This window comes from Balaenoptera physalus (assembly GCF_965194825.1).
Source record: "Balaenoptera physalus genome assembly, chromosome: 11".
In the NCBI taxonomy this organism is placed as follows: Eukaryota; Metazoa; Chordata; class Mammalia; order Artiodactyla; family Balaenopteridae; genus Balaenoptera; species Balaenoptera physalus.
Window position 1 is genome coordinate 75,102,577 of NC_138896.1, and position 14,569 is coordinate 75,117,145.

General features: G+C 45.8%; 1 protein-coding gene across 7 annotated transcripts in view; it reads right to left on the bottom strand.

The window, feature by feature from the left end:
- Positions 1-13,311, bottom strand: part of SFMBT1 (Scm like with four mbt domains 1) — a 135,153-nt gene extending 121,842 nt beyond the window's left edge. For 3 of the 7 annotated variants that reach the window (XM_082414451.1, XM_082414445.1, XM_082414452.1), the window contains exon 1: positions 10,405-10,542. The gene's annotated coding sequence lies outside the window, so the exon portion shown is untranslated. The other 4 variants (XM_082414448.1, XM_082414450.1, XM_082414447.1 and 1 more) reach the window with 4 other exon arrangements.
- Between the last annotated feature and the right edge of the window lie 1,258 nt (positions 13,312-14,569).

The window sequence follows — 14,569 nt, forward strand, 5'->3', positions numbered from 1 at the left end:
GAAAAGTGGCAGAGGTGGACAGGGAACAAATCACAAAGGGCATTACAGACCAAAAGGAGTTTGGATTTTATTGTAATTAACTATGGAAAGCCACTGGCAGGCTCTAAGCCTAGGAGTGACAAGATAGAATCTGATTAAACATCATAGTTTCTTGTTTAGCACATAATACATTTTAGAGTAGAAATAATGTTATAAATGATGGTGCTGCAGTATTGCTTCTGTGCTTTCATTCAGCTATAATTCATCTACTGTCTACTCTCTGCTACATTGTATGCAAGGTACCGATAAAGAATAAAACAGGGTCTCTCACCATGAGCTCTCAATCTGGTATAGACACTGAACAAATAATTACAATTGTAATATTCACAAGAGGAGAATATGTAGAATACTGTGAGTACCCAGGGCAAAGGGTAGTTAATCTGGCCTGGAGGAGTCCAGGAAGAAAAACTCGACAGGAGACCTGAGTCTTACAGGACAAGCAAGAATCTCCTTAGTGTAGTCCCCTAAGCACAACACCCAAACCACTGGTGGAACATGAGAAAATTTAGGGGCTGCTGAAGACTTTCTTTTAAAGTATTTACATAGCATCATTAAGGTGGAATGGGAAAAAGAGTTAACACATAAAACATGCAACTGCAACTTCACAGGTATTGCTTAAAGAGGATTTATTAACAACTTCAAAGGTACAAACTTCTAGTTATAAGTCATGGAGATGTAACGTACAGCATAGCGACTATAGTTAATAATATTGTATTACACATTTGAAAGTATCTAAGAGAGTAAATCTTAAAAGTTCTCATCATAAGAAAAAATTTTGTAACTAGGTATGGTAACAGATGTTAACTAGACTTACTGTGGTGATCATTTCCCAATGTATACAAGTATCAAATCATTAGTTTTACACCTGAAACTAATATAATGTTGTATGTCAATTATACCTCAATTTAAAAATTAAATTTTTTTTAAAAAACTTTCACTAGGGCTTCCCTGGTGGCGCAGTGGTTGAGAATCTGCCTGCCAATGCAGGGGACACGGGTTCGAGCCCTGGTCTGGGAAGATCCCACATGCCGTGGAGCAACTAAGCCCGTGAGCCACAATTACTGAGCCTGCGCGTCTGGAGCCTGTGCTCCGCAACAAGAGAGGCCGCGATAGTGAGAGGCCCGCGCACCGCGATGAAGAGTGGCCTCCACTTGCCACAACTAGAGAAAGCCCTCGCACAGAAACAAAGACCCAACACAGCCATAAAATAAATAAATAAATAAATAAATAAATAATTAAAAAAAAAAAAAACATATCTACCGTTGACTAGAACTGCAAATCTAAAAAAAATTTCTAAAAACTTTCACTAGCATTTGGTTTTTCCACAACACTGAATATGTGGGTAGTCTAAATATCACTTCAACAAGTGGGTCTGTGCTCTCTGTATATGTATGTGTATGTGTGTGTGCATGTATGTATGTTATCCATTGTGTACTGGGGTTAAAAACTTTTTTTTTAAAATTATTTATTTATTTATTTATTTATTTATGTCTGTGCTGGGTCTTCATTTCTGTGCGAGGGCTTTCTCTAGTTGCGGCAAGTGGGGGCCACTCTTCATCGCGGTGTGCGGGCCTCTCACTATCGCGGCCTCTCTTGTTGCGGAGCACAGGCTCCAGACGCGCAGGCTCAGTAATTGTGGCTCACGGGCCTAGTTGCTCCGCAGCACATGGGATCTTCCCAGACCAGGGCTCGAACCCGTGTCCCCTGCATCGGCAGGCAGATTCTCAACCACTGCGCCACCAGGGAAGCCCAAAAACTTTTTTTAATACCAACTTTTTTTGCAGCCATTTTTATACTTAAGCCAAGACAACCTTTAATCAAAATTTTCAAACATAGAGATTTTGAAAAAATTTCAAATACTCTCCACTTACTCAAAAGTTATGAAAATTTTCCTGATTTGCTTTATTTTTCTATACATATGTGCATATATGTATACTTCATGAGCCATTTGAAAGTGTTGAAGACATCGTGAGACATCATGATACCTCAGCTCTAAACTCTTCAGCTTGCTTCTCGCAAGAATAAAGGCATTCTCATATATAGTCACAATGCCATTACCACACCTAAAAAAAAAAAAAATTCCTTAATATCACCTATTATGAGGTATATAGTTTTTAAAAATTTTAAGTACAAAGTCTTTGTTGAGAACCTTGGGAGTTCCCTGGCTGTCTAGTGGTTAGGGTTCTGGGATTTCACTGCCAGGGCCTGGGTTCAATCCCTGGTCAGGGAATTGAGATCCCACAAGCCACGTGGTACGGCCATAAATAAATAAATAAATAAATAAATAAATAAATAAATAAATAAATAAAAGAAACTTACTGAAGGAATATATTTTGATAAAACGATTAGATTTATTATTACTCGTACTTCATTATTTTTATTTTTAAAATGTAATAATGTTTTATAAAATTTAAGTTAAAAAGTCAAAATTTTAGGAACTTCCCTGGTGGTCCAGTGGGTAAGAATCCATGCTCCCAGTGCAGGGGGCCTGGGTTCGATCCCTGGTCAGGGAACTAGATCCCGCATGCATGCCACAACTAGGAGTCCGCATGCCGCAACTAAAGATCCTGCATGCTGCAACTAAGACCTGGCACAACCAGATAAATAAATAAATAAATATTTAAAAAAATAAAATAGTCAAAATTTTAAAGTAAATTTTTAAAATATTAAAAGAATAATTATGGTAATCAAATATGGCCAAAAGCATGAGATTGGTACATGCGAGACATATTTGGGGAGCCTTGCGTTAGTGGAGGACACACTGGACATGCAGAGGAGAGTATGTGCGGAGGACCAGGGTGTGGGCATGGCTGGAGGGACAGCGTGTGTGAGAGGGGGCTAAGCTGGGCAGGTGAGGGGACAAGCTCCTCAAGGATTCTGTGCACATTCCTGAAGAGCCTGGACTTTCCCCTGCTGGCAGCAGGATAAGTTTATGTGATAAAATCAAGTTTGCTTAGAAAGAGCTATCTGGCCACAGTGTGTCAGATGGATTGGAGAAGGAAGGGCAGAGGATGGAGGGTATGGACAACCATTTGGAGGCAACAACATATTTTTAACTGCAAATATTTAACATTTTACTTATATTATGGGTTGAACAAACCTGCTATACTGGTAAAGGAACAAAACAAAAACAGTAAAACTAAACTAAGTTTACTTGAATGTTCGTGTTGTAGAAGAGCAGCTTTTAAGAGAAAAAGATAAGTTAGTAGAGACTTCCGTAAAACTTGAAAGAAACCCTTGGGCACTTTTGAAAGTTTCAGCATTTAAAGGAGTTGGCTCTTTTTAATACCTAGTTTCACTTTCCAAAGTGGCTTTCCTTCTCCTTGGCAAGATTCATCGCCACATTAATTTTATATTTACCAGTCACAATTAAAATAAAACCAATGGGAAAGAGGTGGGGTGCACAACAGATCAAGTGATTTTCCGACAAGCAGAGTGCCCTCAGGCAGTACTGAGCAACTCCAGAGAGTTCCACTTACAGAGTCTAAGGACCAGATACCAGCTCTGCCTCGGAGGAGGAAGAGGACAGCACCAGGAGGCCTAAGTGGCAGGACAGGATGCTGACCCTTCACTCCCCTTCCACCAGAACTCTAGTTTTACTTATTTTATATATTGGGCTTCCTAGAAAGATTTCACTTAACAAAGGGTCCCATAGCTTCTAAAAATGTTTGAAAGCCAAGGAGTCAGAACTGCACATTCTTAAGTAAAGGATTGGTAATGCAAGAATGAGACTCAGTTCCACGGGAAAGGTGCTGGGGGAAAAAATGGACACCATCACTAAGAAGGAAGGTAAAAAAGGAGACCTAGGCAGATGGGCTGGCTAGAGGAGTAGCTTTTACGTAGACTGAGGGATTCTGTTCGGGACCTGTAGATTTTGAGAGGCCAGCAGAGCATCCAAACTGGACAGGCCCAGAGAGCAGAGGATATATGGATCTGAAGCTCAGCAGAAAGGTTTAGGGGGTCATAAGGGCTAGATGAAGTCTAAATGTGGGGGAATCCACCAAGGGAGGGTCTGAAAAGGTCACAGAAGGCAAAAAGAAAAGGGTCTGCCTCGAGCTAAGATTGTGTGGAGCCAGTGGCACATAGGGCCACTTCAGGAGACCCTGAAGTCTCCTTCAGAGTCTGAAGTGGGCAGTCTGCCCACAGCAGAGCGGGCACAGGCTGGACTGGCAGGGGTGGTACTCAACAGAGCAGAAGCTGCAGAAGGGCAAAGGGACCAGAGTAAAGGGTACTGGCCAGGAAGCAAAAGACTGGACAATGGGTCCAGGCTTAAAGGGGCTGGAACTCTTTGAGAGGAAAAGGAGGTAACAATGAGGTCAAAGATGAGACAGGAAGAGCAGGGAAGCCTCTCAAGGAGTGGCAGAAAAAGAATACCACACCAGAACCTGAGATTTCAGTAGTATAGCTGCTTTGGAAAGAGCTCCTCCCAAAGTTAATAGAAAGCCAAAATCAGGGTAAAGGTGAAGGGGTGGGCAGGGAGGAGAAACGGTTTTCAGAACCCTGTTGTGCCTTAAAGCTCTGGAGCTGGCTGTAGAAGTCATGGAGCCCTCCTCAAGCACTCACGGCAGAGAAGGGAGAGCCACCCTAGAAGGCAAGGCCAGAAGAGCCCACCCAGCCCGCTGCTTCCCTTGTCACAGCTACTACTGGCAACAGAGCCATTTAAAATTTCTCTGGGTTCACCCAGGAGCCCTTAAGGAAAACCAGGCACAGATAATGCCTAAGAGCAGATTAAGTCTGTTTCCCAATTTGTGTACAGTGTTACTTGTATCAATATTAACAATAATAGAAACTTATGTATATTTTAAATGCAAGTACAAACCATGATTGAGGACTAAAATCAACTTCAAAAGGGAAACAAATGAAAATAATAAGCATCAACTACATTAAGAGGTCAAGGGGTTCAGATATCATAAATGACCATAATAACAATCAAATACCCAAAGTTTTTCATATTTCTAGCTTTAGCTACTAGATCACCTACCCGTGCCCATTTTGCTCAATAACAAAAATGAAAACTGGACTTCCCTGGTGGCGCAGTGGTTAAGAATCCACCTGCTAATGCAGGGGACAAGTGTTCGATCCCTGCTCCGGGAAGATCCCACATGCCAGAGAGCAACTAAGCCTATGCGCCACAACTACTGACCCTGTTCTCTAGAGCCCACGAGCCACAACTACTGAGCCCGTGCGCCACAACTACTGAAGCCCGCGCGCCTACAGCCCGTGCTCTGCAACAAGAGAAGCCACCGCAATGAGAAGCCCGTGCACTGCAAGGAAGAGTAGCCCCTGCTCGCCGCAACTAGAGAAAGCCCACGCGCAGCAACGAAGACCCAATGCAGCGAAAAATAAATAAATAAATAAATTTATATATTTAAAAAAAACTCCCTTTATTAAAAAAAAAAGAAAAAAAGAATTCGCCTGCCAGTGCAGGGGACACGGGTTCTGTCCCTGGTCCGGGAAGATCCCACATGCCGCGGAGCAACTAAGCCCGTGCACCACAACTACTGAGCCTGCGCTCTAGAGCCCGTGAGCCACAACTAATGAAGCCCGCACGCCTAGAACCTGTGCTCTGTAAGAAGAGAAGCCACCGCAATGAGAAGCCCGCGCACCGCAACGAAGAGTAGCCCCCGCTCACCGCAACTAGAGAAAGCCCGTGCATAGCACCAAAGACCAATGCAACCAAGAATAAATAAATAAAATAAATAAATTTTAAAACTATTCTGGGTAAAAAATATATATAATATTTTGGAATTAAATCGAAGTACTTGTTGGTTAACACTTTAAACTGAATTTCAGCAGGAAAAACTCTTGAGGTATTCTAATGATTGATAAATTTCTCAGTCCATCTCATGTTGTCATTCCAAATACAACTGTCCTGCACTTGCAGCTGCCAACAAACCTCCCTCCATCTCTCATCCAAGACCCTCTCCAAATGTCATCTCAGCCCAAAACCAACTTTCCCAAACCAAGCAGTTACTCTCAACTGCCCTATCCACCCCAAATCAGTCTACTGATTAACCTTTCTCTAGATTAAACAAACACACCTGCATGCAGCACTGTACACCATGTTAGAAATGCCACTGTATAGCCTTTACCCACACAGTCCGGTGCTTGGCTCTGAAGTTACTCAACTATCAAACCACAAAGTTCAGCAGGGACCTAATACCTTTAGCACAATATATAGACAACATTTTTTAAAAATTACGTCCTTGAGTGATGATCGATCTAAAGTCAAAAAGAGCTGAATAAATTTATAAACATCCTCTTGAATAAAAGAGACTAAAAAATAACTACAAATCTTTAGGTGCCTTTCAGCAACAGGCAAAGATTTACAATCAAACTTGTTAAAACTTCTGCAGTAAAGTCACAATTTTTCTTTTAATAACCTGTCTTCTTATCCTCTCTCCCACTTTTGTAAAGCTTAAAAATGAACTTGTAACAACCTGACCACAACCTTTCTATTTTAAACATTTTCCAATGGGGCCAGTTCCACTTGAAGAAGTATAGAGTCATATCAAAATCCCACTCCCTGAAGTCTACTGGTTCAAAATCTCCCAGGTAACCAAAATCCCCGGAGACTTTCAGCCAATTTAACAACTATGTACAAGAAGAAAATTTTTTTTCAATTACAAAACATTCCAGTTAGAAGACAAATTCTATTTACAGAGATAAAAATACCCTGCCATAACAAAGCCATACCATTTACTGATTAAATGTTCTTTCATTCTCATTTAAATTATTCTGAAACATTGGTTAACAGCCAAATAATTCCAGAAAGAAAAGTTTCAGGGAATTGTAAGATAGAAAAGCTTTAATAAAAAATATTTAGCATTCAAAATACCTGCGTTATGGTCTTCTGCTTTCTGGATTGTATTCACTTCTTTAATGTGAACATAACATGAAGTCATAATAAAAAGGCCAATGAAGTTTGGACAGTTCAGCTTTTCTATAGACTTCAGAGTCAAAAGATAGCAGCTTCTACATCATCATTCTACAGCTAAGCCCAGTCTAGTTACCACTGTGAAAGCAAAAGTACCCTACAGGAGCAGCAAGATTATGAATAAGAAAAGCATTTTTAAAGAGAAAAATCATAGTTTACAAAAAAACAAACAGCAAAAGACGGAATTCCCTTTCATGTGTGCTTCTCATTTTGCATCTCTTCAGTTGCATCTCTCAAAAATTTAACAAATTTTAAGTTAAATATCTGATAATGCCAAAGCTAAGAAATCTAAAAAGAGCCACCAAAAAAGGAAAGGAGGAAGGAAGGGAGGGAGGAAGGAAGGAAGGAGAGAGAAAAACTGGTGGATCAATAATAACTAAGCGATGAATTACTTTCTTTGCTAATGATGCTATGAATCTTGGGGTAGAGTGACCAAATTCAGCTTAGTTTTTGGCCAACTGTCTGACTTAGTCACAGAAAAACACAATTATTCAGCAGAATCATTTCACAAAAGAAAATCTTTTAACTTTGTGGACTACGCCCCATACATCCCTACCACAGGCCTCAGACAGTTCCCAACTTTCTATCACACAGATGGCCAGGCAGTAAAAAAACACAGACCTTTGTGAGAACTAACAAGAATTCACTTACAACCCCTAACTCCTCTCCTTTAGCAGTAGAAACAAGAAAGGGTACAAGAATATACTAAAAGGCATTTGGGAAGGATAAGCAAATTGCTGAAGTACTTGCTTCAGTGGGGAATGTAAAAAACCCAACTTCCTAGGTCTAACACAAAAAGGTATCTTAATCATGTTGAAATTTAAAAAAAAAACACACCTGATATAACTTTTAGTTACTTTTTGTTTTTGCTTTCATCGCTAGAGTTTTAATGATCTGATAAACCAGGCAAATATCCTGCATATATAAATCAAGTTAATTGCCGTCATTTAAAAGGTTGTGAAAGCTTTATGCCCACATTCTTCAATTCACTGAACTTTAAAAAATCAATTTTCATTTAATTTTCTAAGCAAATTCTAGGCTTTAAGGAACTGATTCATCTACTGACAACTTAAATCTGACTTGTTGGGAAAGTTCATGATTCATCCTTCAAACCTACTGTCTGCAAATATACCTGTATTCCAAAAATGAGAAATAACATTAATACAGGCCCCATGTCCACAAGGACTCCCAAGAACCACAGATCCAAACCTGCACAGTACTGCCTCAGCTAAAAAGTGATCTTCTGACTAAGAAGTCTCCCAGGTCAGAATTTTTAGTTATTTTAGATATTAAAAAAAGTAAAAATTGTTATAAAAGCATCAGGATCATGGCGAAAATGACCATGACCATAACTCCAGGTTTACACACGTGTTGTCCTTCAGTTTAATATTGCCCCCTTTCACCCTCAAAAGAGTTCTGTTGCGAAGCAAAACTCACCAGTGGTGACGGAAGTCAGTATAGTGGTCACCTTGGGAGGGGGAAGGTGTTTACTGAACGGAAAGAATGTTAAGAGAGCCCTTTGGGAGGCTGAAAATGCTCTATATCTTAATCTGAGTGTAGCTACCAGAACATATACATACATAAAAAGTAATTGAACTCTATGTACTTAAGATTTTACTGTTAGGCCTCAATAAATAAATGAATAAATATATAAAATTTCAAAAACATATTAAAATACATGTGTAACTATCTTTCCAGATAATAAATTACATAAAATCATCCAGACAGAGCTCCCAAGATATTTTCTCTAAATGTATTTTAATAGAGATGCACATTGTGAGCACTTTTACGTAGAACCTTTCAAAGTACAGACCGAGATTTTTTTAATCGTTCACTTTAAAAAGTCACCAAATTTTAGAACCGAAAGCACGCAGAATAATGATCCATTCATCCTCTAACTCTGCAAATAAGGAAAACCAAATCTGTAAAGGGTAAGAAACATACCCAAGATAAGGCAGCTAGTCAATGACAACAGCAGTAACGTAACTGTTTCCTGATCTTGGGCCACTCCCGTTTCCACCAAGCAGTTACTTTTCTGACATTGTAAACAAATCTCAACTCTGAATCTACCTGTGGCCTAGAAAGATTCAACATATCCCTCAAAACACGAGGCAAACAGGCCCCAAAGTGTACGCAAGAAAACACTCATCTTCCTTCCTCCTGTCAAGACAGTTGACAAATGAACAATTACATTTTCAGGCATTTTGCTTGCGATGCAATAAAGTGTGACATCTGAAAAATGTGATTCCAGAGAAGAAGGCATATGCAGGGATGGACAAAATCCATCTTATTTCCTTTCAAATCTGATGGTTTCTTGGTTCTCAAGACTATATCACTGCTAAGTAGGGCTCACGAAACCTCGCTCAGGGCCGTCCACCCGCATGGCTTTGAGTGAACCGCTGGGAATAACCCCCACTAAATAAAACGCCTGGACCTGGCAAGGGTGTCCTACCCCAATCCTGGCGCATAACAAAACGTGCAGGTGATCTGTCCTTTACGGCTCAGTTTTAGAACCCAGTGAGCAGCTGACATCTTGTGAAAAACTTAACATACATCCTTTCCGCGGGAATTTATCTCTGTTCTCACAAGGCGTTTCTGCTCCCCACAGGGCAGGCCTGCCTTCTCAGGACACTCTGCTCGCCTCTCCATAGCCTCTTTTCAAGGTCCAAAACGAGACTTTAAGAACAGAAATCGAAACGGTCACGGACCTCCCGAGCGGCAAGCCCGGCGGGGGTCGAGCAGCGGGTTCACCGCGAGCCCTCGGCCCGCCCGCGCGGTGCTAGGAAGGCCCAGCGCACTCCACCACGCTGGCCCGAAGCAACCGGTTGCGGCGGCCGCTAGACGCTCAGCGGCCGCCTCGGCCCTGCGAAGTTCGGACCTCCGCGCGGGCGGCGCGCCCCCGGGTCCTGCTGCGGGTTCGCGCCCCGGCCCGGAGCGAGCCCGGGGGGCGGGTCCGCGGGGGCTCGGCGGGCGGGAGCGCGGGACGCGCGGGGAGGGGCGCGCGGCGGGCCCAGCGCGCCGGGGAACTTGGGCGCCGGCGTTGCCGCCGCCCGGCCACTTTCCTTTCACGCCCCAGGGCTGCCGTGCGGCGCGCTGTCCGCCCGGGACGGCCGGCCGCCGCCGCGGCGAGGCGCCCAGGCGCGCTCCTGCTGCCCGGCAGGCCGGCGCGCGGGGACGCGCCAGGCCGCGCGCGGGCGCCGCGTTTCCCCCCCCACACACACCCGCCCCGCCCCCGCCCCCAACGTGCTGCCGCCGCCCGTTGGCGCCTCAGCCCGCGCGCCCGCCGCCCTCCGGCTCCCGGCGGATTTTGGTTGGCAAAGTTGCGTGGCCGCCTCGAGGGGGCCGCCGCGCGGTCCACCGCCCGGCGCCGCCGCCGCCCCTTCAGGCCGCCGCGCGGGAAGGCCCAGCCGGCGGCCCCGCTTTTTTACCTGTCGGGAGTTTTCGCGCGCGCGCTCGCTCAATCGCTCGCTTTTCCCTTCTCGCGCTCGTTTTCTTTCTTTCTTTCCTTCTTTTCGTTCCCCCGTTCGGGCGCTTTTTCCGCTCGTGCCGCCTGCACTCGCCCGCTCGCGCCCTTCTTCCTGCTGGGCTCCGCGGAGCGGGGCGGCCGGCAGCTCTCCCCGCCCCCCTCCACCCGCGCTCCGGCGGCGGAGGCGGCGGCGGCGGCGCTCCGCGCTCCGACTCATTCCAATATGGCACGGGCGCAGGGCGCATGCGCCCGCGCCCCCCCACCATCCGCGCTCCTCCCGGCAGCCCGCGCCCCTCGCGCCGCGCGCGTGGCGCCCCCCGGCCTGGCCTCCCAGAACTCGACCGCTTGTCTTCCCGCACCGCTGGGCGGTTGCGGGAGGCGAGGCGGCCGCGGACTGGGGTCCTGGGGGTCCAGCGCCGGCAGCCGCCCCCGCCCCACGTGCCCGCAGCCCACAACTTGCAGCGGACACCCCCGAGGCCGTGGCGCAGGGCAAGCGGCGGCGCCTCCGGCCCCCGACGGCGTTGCGACCCCGCGCTGCCTGGCCCCGACGGGGAGACGCGCCCCCAGGGACCCAGTGCCCACCCTGTCCCTGCTCCAACCCACGAGGGAAGGGGCCCCCTGCCTCACCTCGGGTTGTGGACAGAGCCCAGGGAACCGGGTGGCGTCCCTGTATCGATTTTGGCGTCCGAGCCGGGGCGAAGCGCGATGCTGTCGTCCGCACGTGACAGCCTCCGGCAAGATGGCATTAACGGAGGAACGGACCGAGCGACAGCTGGATACCAGATCGGCGCGTGTCGCCGTGGGAGAGGGCTGCGTCCGCCCGCCTGGCCCACATCGGAGACGTGGCGCGACCCTTGAGATCTCGGAAGGCACCCAAGTGCCCCCTGTCTGCGAAGTCAGACCCGGACCCTCGGCACACCCGGTGTCTCTGGGCTTCCGCAGGAGGCGCCCTGTAAATCCGAGTTTTCCTGCCGCTCGGGGCCCCGGCGAGGGGGCACAAGACGGCTGCCGAATTCCGGCGGGAGTGCAGGGGGCCCTGGGTCGGGACAGAAGCTCGAAGGTGGCTACAAGCCAGCCCCGCAACCCGAGGTGCCCACGGGCGTTATGTTCCCCGAGCTCGCCCCTTCCCCAGCGAGGGCAGGTGCCAGTGGGACACCCCTATCCCCACCTGCTCTGGAGAGTTCCATGCAGGAAGGAGTCCCTGCGCCATGGAGACCCAGGAGTGCCTGGACTCCTGAGCCCAGGGAGGAGGTCTCCGAGAGGGCTTTGACGGCTCCTGCCTTTCGGGGAGGAGGAGGCGCCCCCACCGCAAGAAGGAGGTCTGGGGTGCCAAATGCGGCTCAAATCACTTCCTACTGACCTCAACCACCGCGCTGGAAAATATTACCCCACCTTACAGACAGAGTTGCTCAAAGTCACGCTGCTGGCTAGATTTGAATCCAGTTTTGTTTGTTTGTTTTTGTTTTTGTTTTAACTGCCACTGAAAAGACAATATGAAAACCAGGGAGAAAGAAACATGCAAAAAGAATAAAGTAGTATCCATACTACTACTACTACAAAATGCAACTTTTCACACATGAAACCTTCGGCTTATATGCACGTCTTTACATAGTTGCAACCACACATTCTCTTTTGTGTTTGCTACCATCGCTAACATTTTTCTTCTGTTCACATGATTCATTTTTAATGTGTGCAGGTATCCTCATCCATTCACTCAGTCTCCTAATATTGCCTATTTTGGTTCCTTGTAATTGTTTGCTAAAGTGTATCTTAGTTCTGCACTTGGAACAAATTCCTGGCAGTTGAATAACCAGGTGGAAGGTTAAGGAACAGCAAGGTGTTCTTGCCCCCACAGTGCCATAGGGCTTCCCAAAGAGCTGCCCCCACTTACTCTGCACCTCCCAGGAACAAATGTAAAAGAGTTCAATACACATTTCCAAGTATTGGGTACCATCATTTTTTCTCCCCTATTTTAACAGTGTCTATTGGTATTTCAAGGTTACTTCAGTATTTCTTAGACGACTTTAAAAAGAAATGTTTTTTCCATGCATTTACTATTCTGTATTTCCCTTTCTGTAAATGATCTGTTCATATCCATTCATCTTTTAGGGACTTGAACCTCTTCTAACATTGAATAAGCATTTTTTATGTTATAGATATTGCTCTTCTGTCATCAGTGATCCAAATATTTCCCAGTCCATTGTTCTTTTTTGTTTTATTCAATCTGTCATTCTGGTCCTTTGTGATTTTTTAAAATTGTTTCAATGCAGACAAACCTTTCTTCCACCCATCTGATAGTCTATTTTCTGCTAGTTTTCTAAAACTTCATTTTACATCTAGTTCTTTGGTGATTATCCATGGCAAGTTCATTTTGCTGTGTGGGGTAAAATATAGATTTAACTAACCACCATCATCACCAGTTTTTATGCAGTCACCATTAATTAAATAATTCCTCCCTTATCCTTTGCTTAGTAAAAATCTACTTTTATGCTAGGCTTTTGATTTTGGTTGGTCTATTTCTGAATTGTCCATTTCCTTTCACAGACTTTGGTTTAAGCAAATACCATGTGGATCTAAATATTGGTTCTTTAAAATAGGTTCTCACATCTGGCAGGGCTAGAATCCTCCTCATGGGGTCTTCTTTTATTCAGAATATCACTTGATATCCAGACTGGTTTAAGTCCCTACACATTTTAGGGTAATCATACAGGGCTTAAGAGTGCTGGCTTTGGAGATGGGATCATCCAGGTTCAACACTCACCAGCCCTGTGACCTTGGCAAGTTGCTTATCACCTCTAGGCCTTATGGTCTTGGTCTGTAAAACGGGGATAAAAGTAACACCTGCCTCACAAGCTCAATGCCTGTCATATAGTATATATATATATATATATATACTCAGTAAATATCAACATTGTTATTGAAATTTTTAGTTCCAAAAAAAATTGGGATTTTGCATGGAGTTACATTAAACCTATGAATTCATTTAAACAGATCAAATATTCTATAATATTTCATTTTCCCAACCAGGACATGTGCTATCTTCCCATTTATCCAAATATTTTAAAACTCAGACAGAAGCGAGGTCCCTCATTGACTCCAGCCTCTCTCTGTTGCTTACCTTCATGACCCCTGAGGAAGAGGAAGAGCAGAAAGCCACAAGGAACAATTGAAAACTACCATTTAAGAGTCTGGCTTGTGCAGGGCCCCGTGTAGGTGTGGACATGTGTGCACATGGAAATCTTCTTTACCCTTTGCAACATCCCCCAGGGAAGGTCATGGCATTCTCTATGGACAAAGAGCAAACTGGGAGTTTCCAGGTCACTCAGTGAGAGCCAGAGCTAGACCACAAACCAGGTGGACCAGTCCTCAACCCCTCTGCCGCTTGGAATTTCGTATAGTAGTTATTCACAGAGGAGGCAATGCCAGAGGAGCATGGAGGAAACTGACTTCTGATCATGGCACACCCCTGCTCAAAAGCCTCCCAGGGCTTCCCGTTGCACTTTGAAAAAGCCAAAAGACTTACTTTGGCCTCTGAGACTGGCCCTGGCCACCCTACAAACTCACCAGGCACCACTTACCAGTCTTGCTTGCTGCAGTTCACCTGTACCTATATCCTTTCCATCCCATAAGTATGACAAGCCCCTTCCCACCTCAGGACCCTTGCACACTGTGTTCCCACTGCCTGGGACACTCTCCATCCCACCTCATGCACCCACCTTCACAGAGTTAGTACCATCTTATTGTTCCAGTATCCGTTTAAGAAGGTAGTCTCCTGGACTTCCCTGGTGGCGCAGTCGTTAAGAATCCGCCTGCCAATGCAGGGGACACAGGTTCGATCCCTGGTCCGGGAAGTTCTGACATGCCGCAGCACAACTAAGCCCGGGCACCACAACTCCTGAGCCCATGTGCCACAACTACTGAGGCCCGCAAGCCCTAGAGCCCACGCGTGGCAACTACTGAGCCCACACGCGGCAACTACGGAAGCCCGTGTGCTCTAGGGTCTGCGCACCTAGAGCCCGTGCTCCGCAACAAGAGAAGCCACCGCAATGAGAAGCCCACGCACCACAATGAAGAGTAGCCCCCGCTCACCGCAACTAGAGAAAGCCCGTGCACAGCAACAAAGACCC